The sequence below is a fragment of the Leguminivora glycinivorella genome, chromosome 21 (assembly GCF_023078275.1).
Source record: "Leguminivora glycinivorella isolate SPB_JAAS2020 chromosome 21, LegGlyc_1.1, whole genome shotgun sequence".
Classification (NCBI taxonomy): domain Eukaryota; kingdom Metazoa; phylum Arthropoda; class Insecta; order Lepidoptera; family Tortricidae; genus Leguminivora; species Leguminivora glycinivorella.
In genome coordinates, this window is record NC_062991.1 from 6,602,721 (window position 1) to 6,619,284 (window position 16,564).

The 16,564-nt window shown below is 35.6% G+C and overlaps 1 protein-coding gene across 3 annotated transcripts in view; it reads right to left on the bottom strand.

Annotated features, from left to right (window-relative positions):
* The window catches only part of LOC125237448, a 121,096-nt gene extending 114,423 nt beyond the window's left edge, over nt 1-6,673 (bottom strand). For 2 of the 3 annotated variants that reach the window (XM_048144527.1, XM_048144525.1), the window contains exon 1: nt 6,178-6,355. The gene's annotated coding sequence lies outside the window, so the exon portion shown is untranslated. Of the gene's footprint in view, nt 1-6,177; nt 6,356-6,532 lie in introns of those variants that run through there. The other variant, XM_048144526.1, reaches the window with a different exon arrangement.
* Nucleotides 6,674-16,564: the final 9,891 nt, after the last annotated feature.

The window sequence follows — 16,564 nt, forward strand, 5'->3', positions numbered from 1 at the left end:
ATTAAATTTAAAATGGCGGCTTTTATTTCATCTTTTACGTTCGATTGACGGGGCCACTGTTCTGGAATTTAAAAGTTCGATTTTTACACTGATTTTGAATTTGTATGTCAATAAACTTGTAAAAACCAAATGGTTTTATTTGATTTATATTTACTGAAGCTTATATATACATAAAATATTTTTAGTATATACATATTTATATATACTAAAAATATTTTATGAAACATCAAAAAGCCTATGTCATACGTAACTACTCGTATATTATTTATTATTAGGCTTTAAAGGAACGCGATAACCCTTTTCGTATAAGGTGTTCAGTTAGGAATACCACTAGATTACTCCTTTACACCAATTTCACGTTAGGTCTGGTTATTTATTTATACATCAAAAAGTAACACAGCTCAGTTTACACTCAGGCACTGTTATCAAACATAATCGAATACGTGTCTTTCGATCACAAAAGGATCCGCAGGCTTTAAATTCAATGATGTCCTTTTTATCAGATTATCTGTTAGAATTGATGACGTGATGCATAAGGACTCTACGGAGCAGGAATGCCACATATGAGAGATAAAAGACCTCCAGTGGCTACCGTGATTGAGATTGATTGTACGATTTCAACAAACTGATTGCTGTTAGATTTATTCCGTTTTTATATGGACATTTTACGGTTGGATAATTGGAATTTTTCTGAATATATCAAAGTCAAATTAAAAAATCTATGAAATACCTATATCAATAAAAATTTCATAATTTTTATTCCCATAAAAAAAACTATTAGTTTATCAAGTCATATCTCACAATAAAAAAAGCGACAATTTTTTTCACCATAGGTATATAGAACTTTTGAATTTCGCGTCTTTTTCCAGCGACAAACTTATTTGACCATTACTATTTTTATCGAAGCAAAAAACTATTTTTAAAAGAGTTGTTTATTATTTTATTTAGATAAACAAACTACACAAAGAAGTAAAAATCTGTTGAACTTGTACTTAGTTTTAATTTGTATTATTTTTTAAAGTATATAGTTTAATTTAATATTATAATTCGCGGAGAACCCTAAAATAAGTAACAATTACTCCACAGCCGGAAGAACAAGGAATAACGACCGAACGAATGTTTATATTTCGAACTTAAAACATTTCCCGGTTTCATTGTTTTCACAAGAAAAAAATATATTTATTATTATAACGCTCACGTAGCTCTGACGTCATATCCCCGCTTGATAAGGCAGCTTCCGGTCAGTGAGCGAATGGATGACCGAATGAACGAATGATCGAACGACCTACGGAGGACGTTTGATAAGTGAATGACATTTAGATTCGGGGATAATGCAGAGATTGGAATATGGCTCTGTAATATGGCGATCAAATATAGAAAGAGGCGCGTTCTATGTCGTGTAAAACCATAAAAATATGACAATAGAAATATTATACTGTGTCTGTAGTCTATCAATAGGGAACCGATTTTTGAATATCGAACGGATTCGCCGTTTTTGAAAAAGGGCGGCTAGTAATTTTAAATCTAATGGTAATGAACACTCGTTTTCGATTCTGTTAGTAGAATTTACTGAGAATAATATAATATATAGCATCATGTTAATATGGTTGTTGTTATTTCATGCTGGCTGAGTGCGTAATAAAACTTACTATCAATAAAACTTTACGTACCTAAGTCTATCTTTAAAACTTAAAACTACACATCGGATTTTAATGCGGTTTTATTTGATAGATAAAGTGATTCAAGGGGAAGCTTTATATGTATGATACCACTGTGAACCTTTGCACAGTAAACGTCAATGTGACTTCTTATGAAATAGAACATGGTTTAAATGAGACAGGGTTCTAGAGTGGCCTAGGATTCAAATTGGTTGACCGTATGATACCCGTACGAAGCTCGGGCGGGTGGCTAGTATAAAATAAAATAGCTAACTTGAGTCAATAATTTGAATTTAGTTTTAAAATTAACGCGCTCAACTATGTAATATGTACGTTACATAGTTTTTATATTCCATTTTTTTTAGCTTAAGCAGTACTTACACGATTTTGTACAGATCATTAATAACTGTCAAATTAAAAATATATTATTATACGCATATGTAAAGTTTGTAATTGTAGTACTTTGTTCTTAAAATTTAAGTCCTTTAAAAAATCATAAAAATGTAAATGTCACAAGTTACGTTAAAAATATTTTTTAAGGATTTTTTAAGTTCACGAATAAAGTTATTAGCAACATTTATGTATTTATTAATGAGCCAATCTTTAAAAATGAATATGACTGTATAATAGTACATTTCGATACAAGTGCGGAAAAAAGGAAGTTTAAATCGACACGAGTTACGAATTTCCTTTTCGCACGTGTATCGAACGACGTTTTTCAGTACAGATGGACCTCCGAAGTTTCGACCTGATATATAATGAACCACTTCTCGCACTAGTGCGTAAAATAAACACCATCTGTACTGAAAATGAAATATTTAACATGTATTGTGATTTAAGAATGCAATAAGTTTGACCTGTTTAAAATAAATAAATGAAATATAATAGAATGATATAATTATGTCAAATAGAAACAGAGACAGACTCCGAACACACCGGAAATGTTAAATTAAAAATCCATTTCCGAATGGCTTCTACATCTTTATTGATTTGTCCCGTTTATGTCTTGGAACCTTTATTTATGAGATCTTCAGTAATATAGTATGATAAGAACTTAAGTAGGTATTTCAGCGATCAAATAATAATTAGATGTATAAATAAAAAGGCCTACTTAATCCATACTAATATTATAATATGCTGAAAGTGTGTGTTGTTTTATTTGTTATATTTGTCCAAACTGTCTTTCATTCGGCAAAACGGTTTGTCCGTCTTTCACGAAAACGAATTGACGTGATTTTTTAAGTGGAGATAGTTGAAGGGATGGAGAGTGACCTAGGCTACTTTTTGTCTCTTTCTAACGCGAGCGAAGCCGCGGGCAAAAGCTAGTCTAAAATAAATCTTGTTTCTTTTGAACTTGACTATTTTTCCTTTTTAAACTCTTTAAATGAAAACTTCACGTGTGTTTATTTTTTATTAACCATTAAAAAATTAAAAATATGTTATGTACTACCATTTATGGTATTTTCCATACGTCTATTTCCTAAGAGTAATAAACAAAAAATATTAAGTAGTATTTATAAACCGTGTCAGAAAAACATGCGACTTATTATATTTTATCTGTAAATTGATCGAGCGGCAAAAAAATTTTGAATTATTTAAGTTTCTTGGTAGTTACTCGCTACTTGAATATAATTTATCTTGATAAAATGACAATTATTTCTATAGGTGTTTTTCTGTAAATTTCAATATATTCACTCCTGCAATTGAACCACAACAGTAAGTTGACGAAACGAGCTTATAAAGTCAACTTGTTTTATCATTTCGCGACGAAACCTGAGCTGTTAGAGTAATTATTTATTAATGCCTTATTTTGATTTATCTTACTGTCATTTATGATGAAAGTATTAAAGAATATCAATTGACTAATAGTAGTCACTGGGTTTCCGCCATGTTGGAATGTTATAAAAATGGCGGACAAGCAGTGACGGGGGCCAGTTCGAGTACAGACGAGTAGTAGTGAAGAAGTCTTGAATTATTTATTGTAAATTGGTTGTTAATATGTTTGTTATAAGTGAATAAAGTAAATGTGATGGTACAAGTAATAGTTTTCATCATCAACCTGGTAATATCCCCAACAGTTCAGAAGTGGGATGAAACAAAAATCGATAAGATTTTTGCCACGCCACTTACAAGTGTAAGGTTTTTTTTTTTTAGTCAAAATAATGTAACGGATTTATTTAACGAAACGTGCATTTAAATTGCTTTAAACAATAAAATTTTACTTAATAAAGCAAGCGGGACGAGCTAAAATTGGTTTGATAAATATACTTAGTAATATTAAGCCAATTTGAATACACTTTGACGACCGGTCCGGCCTAGAGCGTATTAGTGACCCTGCCTGCAAAGTCGCGGTCCTGGGTTCGAATCCCGGTAAGGGAATTTATTTGTGTGATATAATTGTATATGAGTACCTATGTATTTATCTATATAAGTAAATATATATCGTCGCCTAGCACTCATAGTACAAGCTTTGCTTAGTTTCGGGCTAGGTTGATCTGTCTAAGGTGTCTCACTATAATATTTAACTAATATTATAAATGGGAAAGTGTGTGTATCTGTTTGTTTGTCAACATCCATGACTCAGGAACAAATATCTGTGCTCATCATACAAATAAATGCCCTTACCGGGATTCGAACCCAAGACCGCGGCTCAACAGGCAGGGTCACTACCGACTGAGCCAGACCGGTCGTATAACTAGGAACACTTTTTTTTTCGTCAAATATAGCCCTTGTCATCCATATAATCAGTTTCCGTAGTTTTATTTTATAACCAACCGAAGACAACACATCTCAGATAGATTGTAAAATTCATTCTTTGGTAAAAAAAAACATGAATGCCACAGATAAAACAATTTCTTTCACTTCCACACGGATGTAGTGAATAGAAAGCTTCGAAATTGAATTTCATACAGTATTGACTTGATCTCTCACCCGCTGACCCGCAGATAGCTTGATAAAGCTAATACTAACTATAGATGCTCGAAAAATGGCTTGCCTGATTTCAATCAGTATAAAGTCATGATTATTAGTTGTAAAAAAACGTTGTCTAAGGTAAGGTAAATCTCGACTTGGGGGCAAATGTAACTGGTCCATTTTTTCCATGTTTTACAATGTTTGCATTATTAAATAGTGTCCACCGGTTATATATGGTAGGCGTGTTCAGTGGATACATGTAGAACTCAACATCATAGAGTAATAATGGAAAAAGTGGATTACTTACATTTGCCCCCCAGTCGAGATTTCCCCGATAAATTTTATAAGGTAATTATAAGATTTATACTTTAGGTGGATTTTAAGTGCGATATTAATTTCCAAAGTAAACTAAATTAGGAAATCATCTTGTTTTGTAGAGAACCTCTGAAATGATAAGATTTTTTCTCATATCGATTTATGAATTTTTGTTAATTATTCCAAATGATACCAACTTTTAAAAAGTTTATGCAGCAATAATGTAGGTACTTTATTTAATTTAATTATGGTAATTACAAAAACAAATCTAATTCTAATTTACAACCAATAAGGTTCATCTCGATACTCATTCCATTCCGCAGTAGATCTCCGATAAATTCGGGATTTGACTAGTTAACCCTAAAAATTACCAACGTGAACAATTAACTCGTATCATTTGTAACACATCTACAGAAAGATTATATGATTTTTTATGTATCAACCCTCTTTAATACTATATTCATAATTTTTTATGTTCAAAACAAACCCTCCTCTCCCAAAGATAGAGCAATATTTCAAAATACCTCCGTAGAGTCCTGTCAGCATCAATGAAACTATAATGCCAACACTTTATCTAAAAGTAAATCTACAAAAAGTTCTAAACTATAGACAAATTATTATAAAATCCATTAACTCTCCATCTGATGTACTGCAGATCTTTCTAATAAATCTATCTCTACATTGTAACGATATTAAATCAAATTAAAACCAAACCAAGAAGATCAATCATAATCTAATAAGAGTAGTAAGAATATATATGTCTGTCTGTCAGTCTATTTACGTAGCTCCTGAACATAACAACTACTTCATATGTTTATCAGGTAAGTTTTATGATCCATTAATGAGTGAAAGGTAGAAAATATAATTAATTTATTTGTTATCTAAGATTAGAAACAAATAAACATCTAGTTTTAATTAAGGAGATGAAATTTTAATGATAAAGTAAAGATTAGAGGTTTAATTACTATTTTACATCAATAAAGTTAAATACAATTATTTAGGTATTAATAACTAATTCAATATATATCAATATCCTTAAGTGCATCTTATTTTTAAATATTGGACGTATTTAAATGTACCGATCGAGAGCTAACCTTTTTAATACAATATTTATATGATTAGTACAATTAACATACAATTAGTAAAAGTATTTCATAACAATAACTACTTTAGGATTGTTTCAATGATAATGTGTTATTTGTTTATCAATATGTTTACATGCGGTTAAAACGACTTATCAGAAGACTTGATTAGTTACTTATACTTTATTTTACTTAAAACAAAAACATACCTTAATCTAAGACATCCAAATTTGAGCCAGATCAGCACAAGTCACCAATGGTCACAGTATAGTCACTCACAACACAGTTTGTCACAAGTTCAACTTCCCAACCTGAAAAGTGCGTGAAAAATTTAACGCGGGAAAACTCAAAAAGGTGGTCGGTGCCGCGCGGACGACGCGCGACTGAAAAAACGCAGCGTCCGCGTAAGACTCGGAAACTAAATCAAAATACGCTAGAAGAGGGACGAGTCAACGCAAGCCCCACCCTACCCCCACCATGCATCGCGCAAAAAACATTCGTAAAAACGCGCGCCGCGCAAACTATCAATTGTTTATACCCAACAAAGTAACATCGAAAACAAACCCTAGATCCAAGTTAAACAATTAATAACAATGTCGAATTTAAAACAATGGTTTTATTTACACCCATCGTCATAAACAAAACACTGGCCAGTCACAAAAATTCGGACGTTTGAAAATTTGAATTTGGAATCGGACCTTTTGAGTTTTCCTGCGACTGGCGACTAGGAAAATTCGTAAAAGTCGTGAAAGTATCGCGTGTGACGTAATACGACCGCGCGCCTCAGCCGCCAGGCTCTGAATGTGTATGGCGGTCGGGCGCTGAGTTTTTTTCTGCCAAAAAACTTAAGAAAGGGTCCTTTAGAGGGTTAACCGTGGACGGTTTTTATGAAGTATAACTGGAGCGACCTTTGACTTGGTACGGATGGTATTGGATTCGCGGGTCGCGGGTTTAATAGAACTTTTAGTTTAGTGCGCGGTGACTGTGAGTTCTGTTTACAATTCTTTAGCTGTAAGATGTTAAGGATTATCCTAGAAATTCACATTTAGACTCAATAGTATTTTGAGGATTTGGACTCTAATTTTATACTATTGAAGCTAAAATTAAAAAAAAAACGATATTTCCCGAATTTGTAAAATTTGCTCAATTTATACATAACAAATTTAATAATTTAGTGAAACTTTAAAATATTTTTTTTCGTGTGAATTCAACACATATAGATTATTGTACAAAACTCAATTTCTCAAAAAATACAAAATATACCATACCCATTGATGCTCACTTTCAATTAGATACCTACATTAGGTACTATATCTTCTTACCTATACTATATCTGTCCTTAAAAAATACAAAATACCAATGCGATACATATTAGGTACTATATCTTCTATATATATATCTGTCTGACCATACATATTCGCAATCAGATCCGTCGACACATTTTTTCCATCTCTACTTGGGCGATTTTATAGCCCGTGTCATTCACGATGGCGCGCCAATTTCTCAAAATTAACCTTTAAAAGTATGAAGAAGTAGGCGCCTTCATGAATGCAACGAGTTGTATAAGCGTGCCTTTATGATTAATTTAACGCTTAATTAGTGACAAGCCTTATAGGGACAAGTTTGATGTAGCACTATTATTTCTTAGAATATTATGCTCGGGTATTCATATTTTATTAACAGATGTTACCTACGTGCTTGTGGCAGACATCAAACATGCTAAACATTTTGAAATTATAATACTTAATGAATGTTATCCATACTAATATTATAAATGGGAAAGTGTGTGTGTCTGTTTGTTTGTCCGTCTTTCGCGGCAAAACGGAGCGGCTAATTGACGTGTTTTTTTTAAATGGAGATAGTTGAAGGGATGGACAGTGACATAGGCTACTTTTGTCTCTTTCAAACGTGACGCATCTCTTGTGACGCATGCTTTGTGTGACGAAAATGTTCTGTGTTATCTATCGCGTTTTAGGATTATTTACTATTATTTATTACAAGCCTACATTGTGTCCCACTGCTGAGCAAAGCCCCCCTATGATTTCCACTCGCCCCGGTTCTGGGCGATCTCCGGCCAGTTGTTGAGATATACGTCCAGGTCATCCCGCCATCTCCACAGGATAGGTATATTTTATTCTAATGCGTTTTATAGTTACTACTAGCTTTCGCCCGCAGCCTCGCTAGCGTTGAATTCGAAAATTGTGGAACGCTTCATACAAACTTCCAACCCCCATTTTAGGGAAGTGCGGGGTTAAAAAGAGACAAAAAGTAGTTTATGTCACTCTCCATCCTTTCAACTATCTCAACTTAAAAAATCACGTCAATTCGTCGCTCCGTTTTGCCGTGAAAGACGGACAAACAAACAGACACATACACTTTCCCATTTATAATATCAACAAGTATGGATTACTATCTTATTACTTATTAAATATAATATTATTATTTTTTTCCCTTTTCTCTTATTGTTTGTTTTCAATAATTGATCAAACTCATTACTGCTGTAGGTACCTACTTCAAATACTGTCAACATAATTATGTGTAGTCACAGTATAATAAAGAGTACTATCGTACAGTATGGCCACTCCCGCTCCCCGCTGAAAGTGCCGCCCACCCCCTCTCGGTTACCTCACAGTTACCGCCTGTCAAAAACGCGAACAGTCGATCTGTCATATTTCACTCATACAAGCACAGTACGCGTTCACCTACACGAGCTTAGACTGTGTGCTAGGAACGCGCCTCTTTCATATATTTGATCGCCAGTGTCCGAGGTGTGGTATAGTCCCAGATTTCTAAGAACCTCTTTTTGACACATAACAGCGTCCACAATACGCAAACTCGCACAACCTGATGAACTTTTAAATAAAATCCTGTAATAATATTTAAAAAAATCCAATACTTAAAAACAATGTTTCGCTTACTTTAAACATAATCTAGCACATGTTACATTTTTGCGGATCTTCGTTAGTGGGTATTTTACGATATTAATTTATCACGCAGGATTTACTTATCATGTCATTTATCATTCTTTTTTTTTAAACTAGTGCTGTGGCAGTCTGTCATTTCGATTGAAATGACATTTCAGTAAGTTGATAGAAATCGTATATTTGTTTAAGCGCCTCCTTGTACATAGGGCCTAATCGATTCAACCAATTCTAAATTAACCGTTAGATTTGGCAAACGATACGTCTTAGCCACATCGCGACATACTTCAAAACAAATGTGTCAAAAATGTGAACTTACAGCTCCGGGACAATAGTACTAAATCTTCAAATATATATCAAAATTTTCTGTAATTTTGTACTTTGCCCAGTTTATATCTGTGGAAACTTGTTATTGGCTCATTGTTATGTTATAAGCCTTACATTGTAACTTTAGCTGTAAGTTTTCCTAACAAATAAAATAAAAAAGTCTTTAAAAAGGTTGACTGGTAGAGAATGCCATGTAGCATTAAGTTCGCCTTTTGTAACTGTATATTTTTACTGTGCAATATAGTTTAAATAAATAAATAAAAATACAAAAAACTAAAAGCGTGAATCCGAAGTATTGTGGATCTGAACCATGAACTTTTGAGTCCTATTTTCTTCTTAAATTCTGAATTGCAGACATTATTTCTAGACTTGATAGTTAAGTGCTAGACTACTCTTGAAATGGCTCACAAATCAGAACTAAATTGCCGTCAGATTGTTTCCGAAATCGCAAAACTTTACACTCGGATATCGGAATCTAATCTAATCTTTTATTGAGAACTTTACTATTTATGTTGATGAAATAGATATATTTTATATTTCTAACATTCTGAAATAGCACTGTGCAACAGGTGCTTTAAAAAGCAAAAAGGATGACTCACTACACCCGTCAAAGAAGTTTTTTTCAAAACACCTCCTCGTAGTGTCTGAATCTAGTGAGACAAAAATAACAACTTGATTTTCTTTTCATGGGGGTTGGCGCAGCATATTTTTCTGCCACACACAGCCACTGCCACACAAAAAAAGCGCACCGTGGCCTAGCAATATGAGCGTGCGACTTTCAATTTGCAGGTCGAGCTCGAATCCCAGCTCGTACCAATGAGTTTTTCGGAACTTATGTGCGAAATGTCATTTGATATTTGCCAGTCGCTTTTCGATGAAGGAAAACATCGTGAGGAAATCGGACTAATCCCAATAAGGGTAACTAGGCCTTCGGGTTGGAAGGTCAGATGGCAGTCGCTTTCGTAAAACTAGTGCCTACGCCAAATCTTGGGATTAGTTGTTAATGCGGACCCCAGGCTCCCATGAGCCATGGCAAATGCCGGGATAACGCAAGGAGGATGATGATGGCACAGGACAGGCGTGATAGACAGCTAATGCTCATCATTGGCTCCTGTAGGATCGGCCACAGCCTGACATTCAAGCGCGCGCAATTGGGCAATTTTTCAAAGTTGTCCAGTGTCCCCCCCACTTTTTTTGGATTTGGAAATCTTTATGTAGTTTCCACTCAGAACCGCGAGCTCTTTCAATGCTAATGGGAGAAAAAAAGTGTCCCAAGGTTTTTTTCCCACTCCGTTACCATTTTTTCATACGGTTTGTATGGCGGTAACGGAATGGCAGGTTTGAAAAATGTATGGAAATCTTGGGACATTTTTTTTCTCCTATCAGGATTGAAAGACCTCGCAATTCTGAGTATGAGTCGCGTAAAAAATACCCATGTTACAAAAAAAGTGGTAGAAAAGTAGACAATTTTGAAAAAAATGGCCCAATTACATTCAGCAGTGTGAAGCCATGTTACAAAAATCGCAATTTGACTTTCTACTTTTTAGTTTATTTAGCCAATTTGAGCATCCCACTGCTGGGTAAAGACCTCTAAAGTGGTTCTCTGATAATTCCCAATTGTTTTATCCCAATTCCGTTTTCTATAATCAAATATTAAGCAAAATAATAATATTTAAACAAGGCTCCTTATACGGGTAAGAAAGAAAACAAGATTTTGTTTCTCGATCCGCAATCAACAATGATGAAGATGAACTATATTGTTTCGACGTTGTTGATCTATCGCAACAATAACACAAACAATACTCGTCTGGTGAAAAGTTATTGATAGTTTAGATGTAAATTTGCTATTTATTGAATAATTTGACAGGGCGCTCACGCACCTTGCAATCTAAATGGTCGCGCACCGTGCGGTCTCAGAGGAATTTCCTCCCGCGAACGCTCCGGCTGTGGAATGTACTCCCTGCCGAGGTATTCCCGATGAACTACAGAATGAGATTCTTCAGAAAAGGACAACTTTCTAATGGGTCAGCAACGCGCATGTGACACCCCTTAAGTTGCAGGCGTCCATAGGTTACGGTACGAGCAGCCGAAGATCAAAAACGTTGGCGTGAAATTGGGGAGGCCTATGACTTTGATAGGCTGATGATGATGATAGGTTACGGTGACCGCTTTCCATCAGGCGGGCCGTATGCCTGTTTACCACTGACGTGGTATTAAAAAAAATAAACGAAACGGAAAAAGGAAGCGTGAAAGGAAAGCCGAAGAAAAGTAAGAGCAAGTGGCAACCGGAAGAAACACGTTAGAAACTGAACTCGGTTTATTATCAGGAGACTTTTTTGAGAAGCGTTTTTTTACATTTTTAACCCCCGACGCAAAAACGAAAGGATGTTATAAGTTTGACGTGTCTGTCTGTGTGTTTGTCTGTCTGTCCATGTGTGTGTCTGTCTGTGGCATCGTAGCTCCCGAACGGATGAACCGATTTAGATTTAGTTTTTTTTTTTCTGAAAGCTGAGTTAGTCGGGAGTGTTCTTAGCCATGTTTCATGAAAATCGGTCTACTATGTCGCAGTCGTGGGTTTTTTCAAAAAAATAATTTTGTGATTAGGTTATTACAGATCTGATCACATGACAGAGAGATCACGGCTTCTTCGGACTGTTGACTGTCAAACCTGCAACTGCACTAATCTATAATACTAATAGCCTTTTTAGCAAATATCTAAGAAAAGGATGGCCTGTGTGAGGGATAATATGAAACGAATGCAAGTGCATGGTGAGATGACGTCTGATGGAAAGGTATGGAAGAACAAGACAAGCTGCGCCGACCCCAAGTAATTGGGATAAGGGCAAGCGAATAATCCCTCTAAGTCCCTACCGGCGAGTTCGCCTCGCACTAGGCCGTTCTTATTTTTTAATTTCGTACTTTCCTGAGTCCTAGTAACAATATGACAACTTGCACCCGCCAGGCGCGAAAAATCCAGCAGCGTGTTTCATTATCACTTACAGCTGGCCGTTTGTAAACTTCATGAGTTTTTTTTTTAATTTTAATTTTCGTTCTGAGACATGACCTGTGACAATATGCCAACTTGAACCCACCGTAACGTCGTGACGCGTTCCACGTCACGCGCGGAAATAGCCTGACATTTGCGCAGGCGCGAACAATCCCGCCGCGTGTTTTTTAGTCTGTGCCGTCCACGCGGCAACTGACCAGTTGTAAACTTTATTCCAGTGTCATTTAGACCTACAACTAGTAATTAGTTTTTTTTTTTTATATTATTTAGGTAAGGTGTGTGTTTTAGACATTTTTTTTAATTGACTGCAACTACTAAAATGATTCATGTATATACGTAGAATTTCTTCATTACTATGACATGACCTCGCCAAAATTTGGTTTTTCATGTCTAAAAGGTACTTATTTTATGCTTCGTCTAATAAAGGTCTTTTACATATATCCGAAGAAAGCATACGCAGAAATTCTAATAAAAGGCTGCTTATTGTTCTATTGTTGATTAAGAATGATGTGGAACGCACATAGTCTGACATTTACACGGGCGCGAAGTATCTGCGTGTTTTTTAGTTTGCACTGTCTGTCCACGGTTACAACTGGCCAGTTGTAGACTCTGTTCCAACTATAAAAGAGCTATGACTGGCCATTTATTTTTTTCTGATTAATAGTAGTAGGTACCTATATGATATAAAAGAAAGAAAACAAGTGCGAATGATCACAGAAACTTTAATAATTCGCTACTAATATTTGGTGGTGCAGTATTTTTTTAATTTTAATCTTTACTAATTAAATTTTTTATTGAAGTTACTCAATTAAAAAAAAACTAAGTATTAAACTTTAATTTACATTTTTAATTTTAAATACAATAATATATAATTCCGAAACCGACATTCCATTATTTCTATAGTCATGACAGATTTACTTCAAAAATGTTAAAGTAAATTATACTACTAAATTCAGTCGTGCACTTTCCAAATTAAGCCCTTATAATAGGAGTTTCAAATGATTCACGGTTAGTTTCATTAGACTTAAACGAGACCTCAATAAAAATCAAAAAGGTAATCACGGTGTGTATTCCGGTCAATATAAGTTTGTTTCAATAAGTACCTGTAATAAGCATCTTCTAAAATTTGTCATCGGTTTGCACGCTCGAATACCATTCTCACTTCATAGTAATACAAAAATAGAATAGAATCACAAAAAACAATCCATAACAAACTGGCCAGGCGCCATTTAATACGAACCGATTAACGCCAACGGCCGAACAAATATCAGTATTCCATTTTCAAAAAGCCAATTCCAGTTTTAAACAAAAAATCCATAACATTTTCCCAAGTAGTCGGGCGCGCGTGTGTGCGTGAGCGAATGATACTTTCCACACATGAATTGTTGTTCGTGTTAACAATAAATCATACGAATGTATTTGTGATCGGGCGAGCGTAGGGCGGGGAAAGCGGTTGTTGTTAATGTGTGTTATCGATTTTATTGGTAAATTATCTGTTTTTACTACGATAGTGGCAGACAGGTACAAAATGTACTCTACTGTACGGAGAATAAACCACTGGACCTTGTATGCGTAGAGGTGTCGCTTACGCAAAGTATTATTTAAATACTGCAGGGCGATTACTTATGGTCGCAATTTTATCATTTATCGACGTGGATAAAGCATCCGTCGCGTTCTGGCAAGTATTTCAGTGCGAGAGTGACAGGTGTCTTATCCACGTTGATAAGTGATAAAATTGGAAGCATGATAGGCCGGCTGATATGGTTGCTAAACGTTGAAAAAAGTAGTAAGTAATGTTTGGTAGTAAAACTTTATAACAACATCGATTTATTTTAGGTAAATTTAATAGGCATTTAAAATAAATGAATTATATATCTAATGTAGGTATTTCTGGCTACATTGGCATCTGGCCACAGATTGTAACTGAGTCCTATGGTGTTTTATTACTAAGTACCTGATACAGTCTCAAGTAAAAGTATGTAGTTACTAGAAATAGGAAAAAAAAATCAAGGGAAACCCCATAACTGTATGTAGGTATAAATTTTACGTTCGTAACTACATTGCGCAAATTTTCCGCCTTTCGTTAGTGGTCAAAACGTCGGTACCTATGACATTATCTATCGATAGATACACAGTGACAGCCACTAACAATTCAAACTATCGATTGTATGCCCTCAGCCCATCCCTCTCGCCTCAGTGTGCTCGTATACACACACCTTGCATGTGTGCGTATCATACGCACTTCTTTATGCTCATATTGTAATTTATTGGTCTGTAACGAAGTTAATTATTGCAATTTTTGTATTAAATGTTGGAAATTATTTTTAGCTTGCAGATGCTTCGAGCTTTTTACGGAGAAACAGCTCTGCATGGTTTAGTGAGGTTATGGAAATATTGTTTTGTATTGATGTGTTTGTGAATGATATCGGGCGTACCGTACGTGAGTCGATTTCGTAATGATTAATTAAATATTTAAAGATTTTTAAGAGCTTGATGATTGTCTTTATGGTAATATTATGAGCGTAAGATACCTTTTTGGGTTTTGCATAAATCGAGAAGTTGGTAAGTTTTATCAATGATCTCAGAATAATTGAAATAATTGTATTTGTTATTTCCTTTTGCGATGTTTTTGCCGATTTTTTATAAAATATACACGTGATTATAATACTTACTTTAAGTAATACCTATTGCCTAAAAGTAACATGCTGAGTCAGCTGAATTCGTTAGAAAAATATACCGAAATCTTTTACTATTGTAACGTTCTTCGAAATGATCCCGTTTTGCCCGTACTCCACCATCAGATTTTTCCTTAAAATAATAATTTTCACTAACTGATAAGTTATTTGGCAGAAAAAATACTACCAGTGACATGATAGCCTTTCAGGGCAAAACGGGCGACGAATTGACGTGATTTTTAGTTGGAGATAGTTGAAGGGATGGAGAGTGACAAAGGCTACTTTTTGTCTCTTTCTAACGCGAGAGAAGCCGCGGGCAAAAGCAAGTAAACAATAAGCCTGACGTTCTTAACTTGTTGGGTGGAAGATATTTGGAAGATCGTGAGTCACTTCTGAATGAGAGTAGATCAGCCGGCGTAGCCAAGGTGACTATAGTTGACGCTACGATCGAGACGCGGTCTGATTCTGTCACGCTGCCAAGTACGTATACCTACAGAGGAGCGATAAGGAGAGATTGTGTGACGTTGGCTACTGGGATAAGTAACGGACACAGAGGAGGTGCTCAGCAAAAATTGATAACGGGTAGAAAGGGCGTAAGCGCCATTTAACACTTTCGCTACCAAGAACCCGACTGTCGGGCACACCGCTCGTAGAAGCGTAGCCGATTACATGGGGAAACCCGTATGTAGCGAAAATGTCGTAGCGCCGCGTAGAGCCCGGTTTCGAAAGTGTTAAGTACTTCATACATTTGACGTTTTAAGTTAAGTACCAATGATTACCATCGAGTTCCTTCCCTTTATATCTTATGACTTTGACCTCTCACCTGAAAGCACTGTCCTTGTCTTTTAGACTGGTGGTGGATACAAATAATGATCTGCCTTATTAAAAGCGTATCAAAGTCTAGTTTTCAATACAAGACAATGTTTGGAAGCGAGTATACATATAATTACCATGTTTTCCTAATAAATAAATTTCCCCAAAAGAAAGTTTCAAAAGTTTTCATAATTATATTCTGAGATTGAAAGTACATAGGTAAATTAATATGAAAAAGCGCTGGTAGCCTAGTGGTAACTACCTGCGACTTTCGTTTCAAAGGTCGCGGGTTTGAACCCCGACTCGCACAAATGAGTTTTTCGGAATTTATGTGCGAACTGTCATTTGACATTGCCAGCCGCTTTTCGGTGAAGAAAAACATCGTAAGGAAACCGGACTAATTCCAATAAGGTTTAGTTTACCCTTCGGGTTGGAGGGTCAGGCCCCGTAGCCGAATGGCATTTCTCCGACGCCAAACGAAAGCGATACGCCGCTGGCTCTGTCGCGCCAATACGCAAGCGCGATAGAGATAGATATCTACTAGCGCTTCGTTTCGTGAGCGTTTCGTGAGCGATTGTGCCATTCGGCTAGCCACCCTGATGGCAGTCACTTTCGTAAAAACTAGTGCCTATGCCAAATATTGGGATTAGTTGTAAAAGCGGACACCAGGCTCCCATGAGCCGTGGCGAATGCCGGGATAACGCAAGGAGGATGATGATGACGAGGTAAATTAATATTAACTAGGATCTGTGTAAACGATGATGTCAGTTCCTTGCCTTTATCGACGAATAACAGAACTGATAGGTATATTTAGTTATTACTCCAAAATTTGCCCACACTTTTGAACAACATT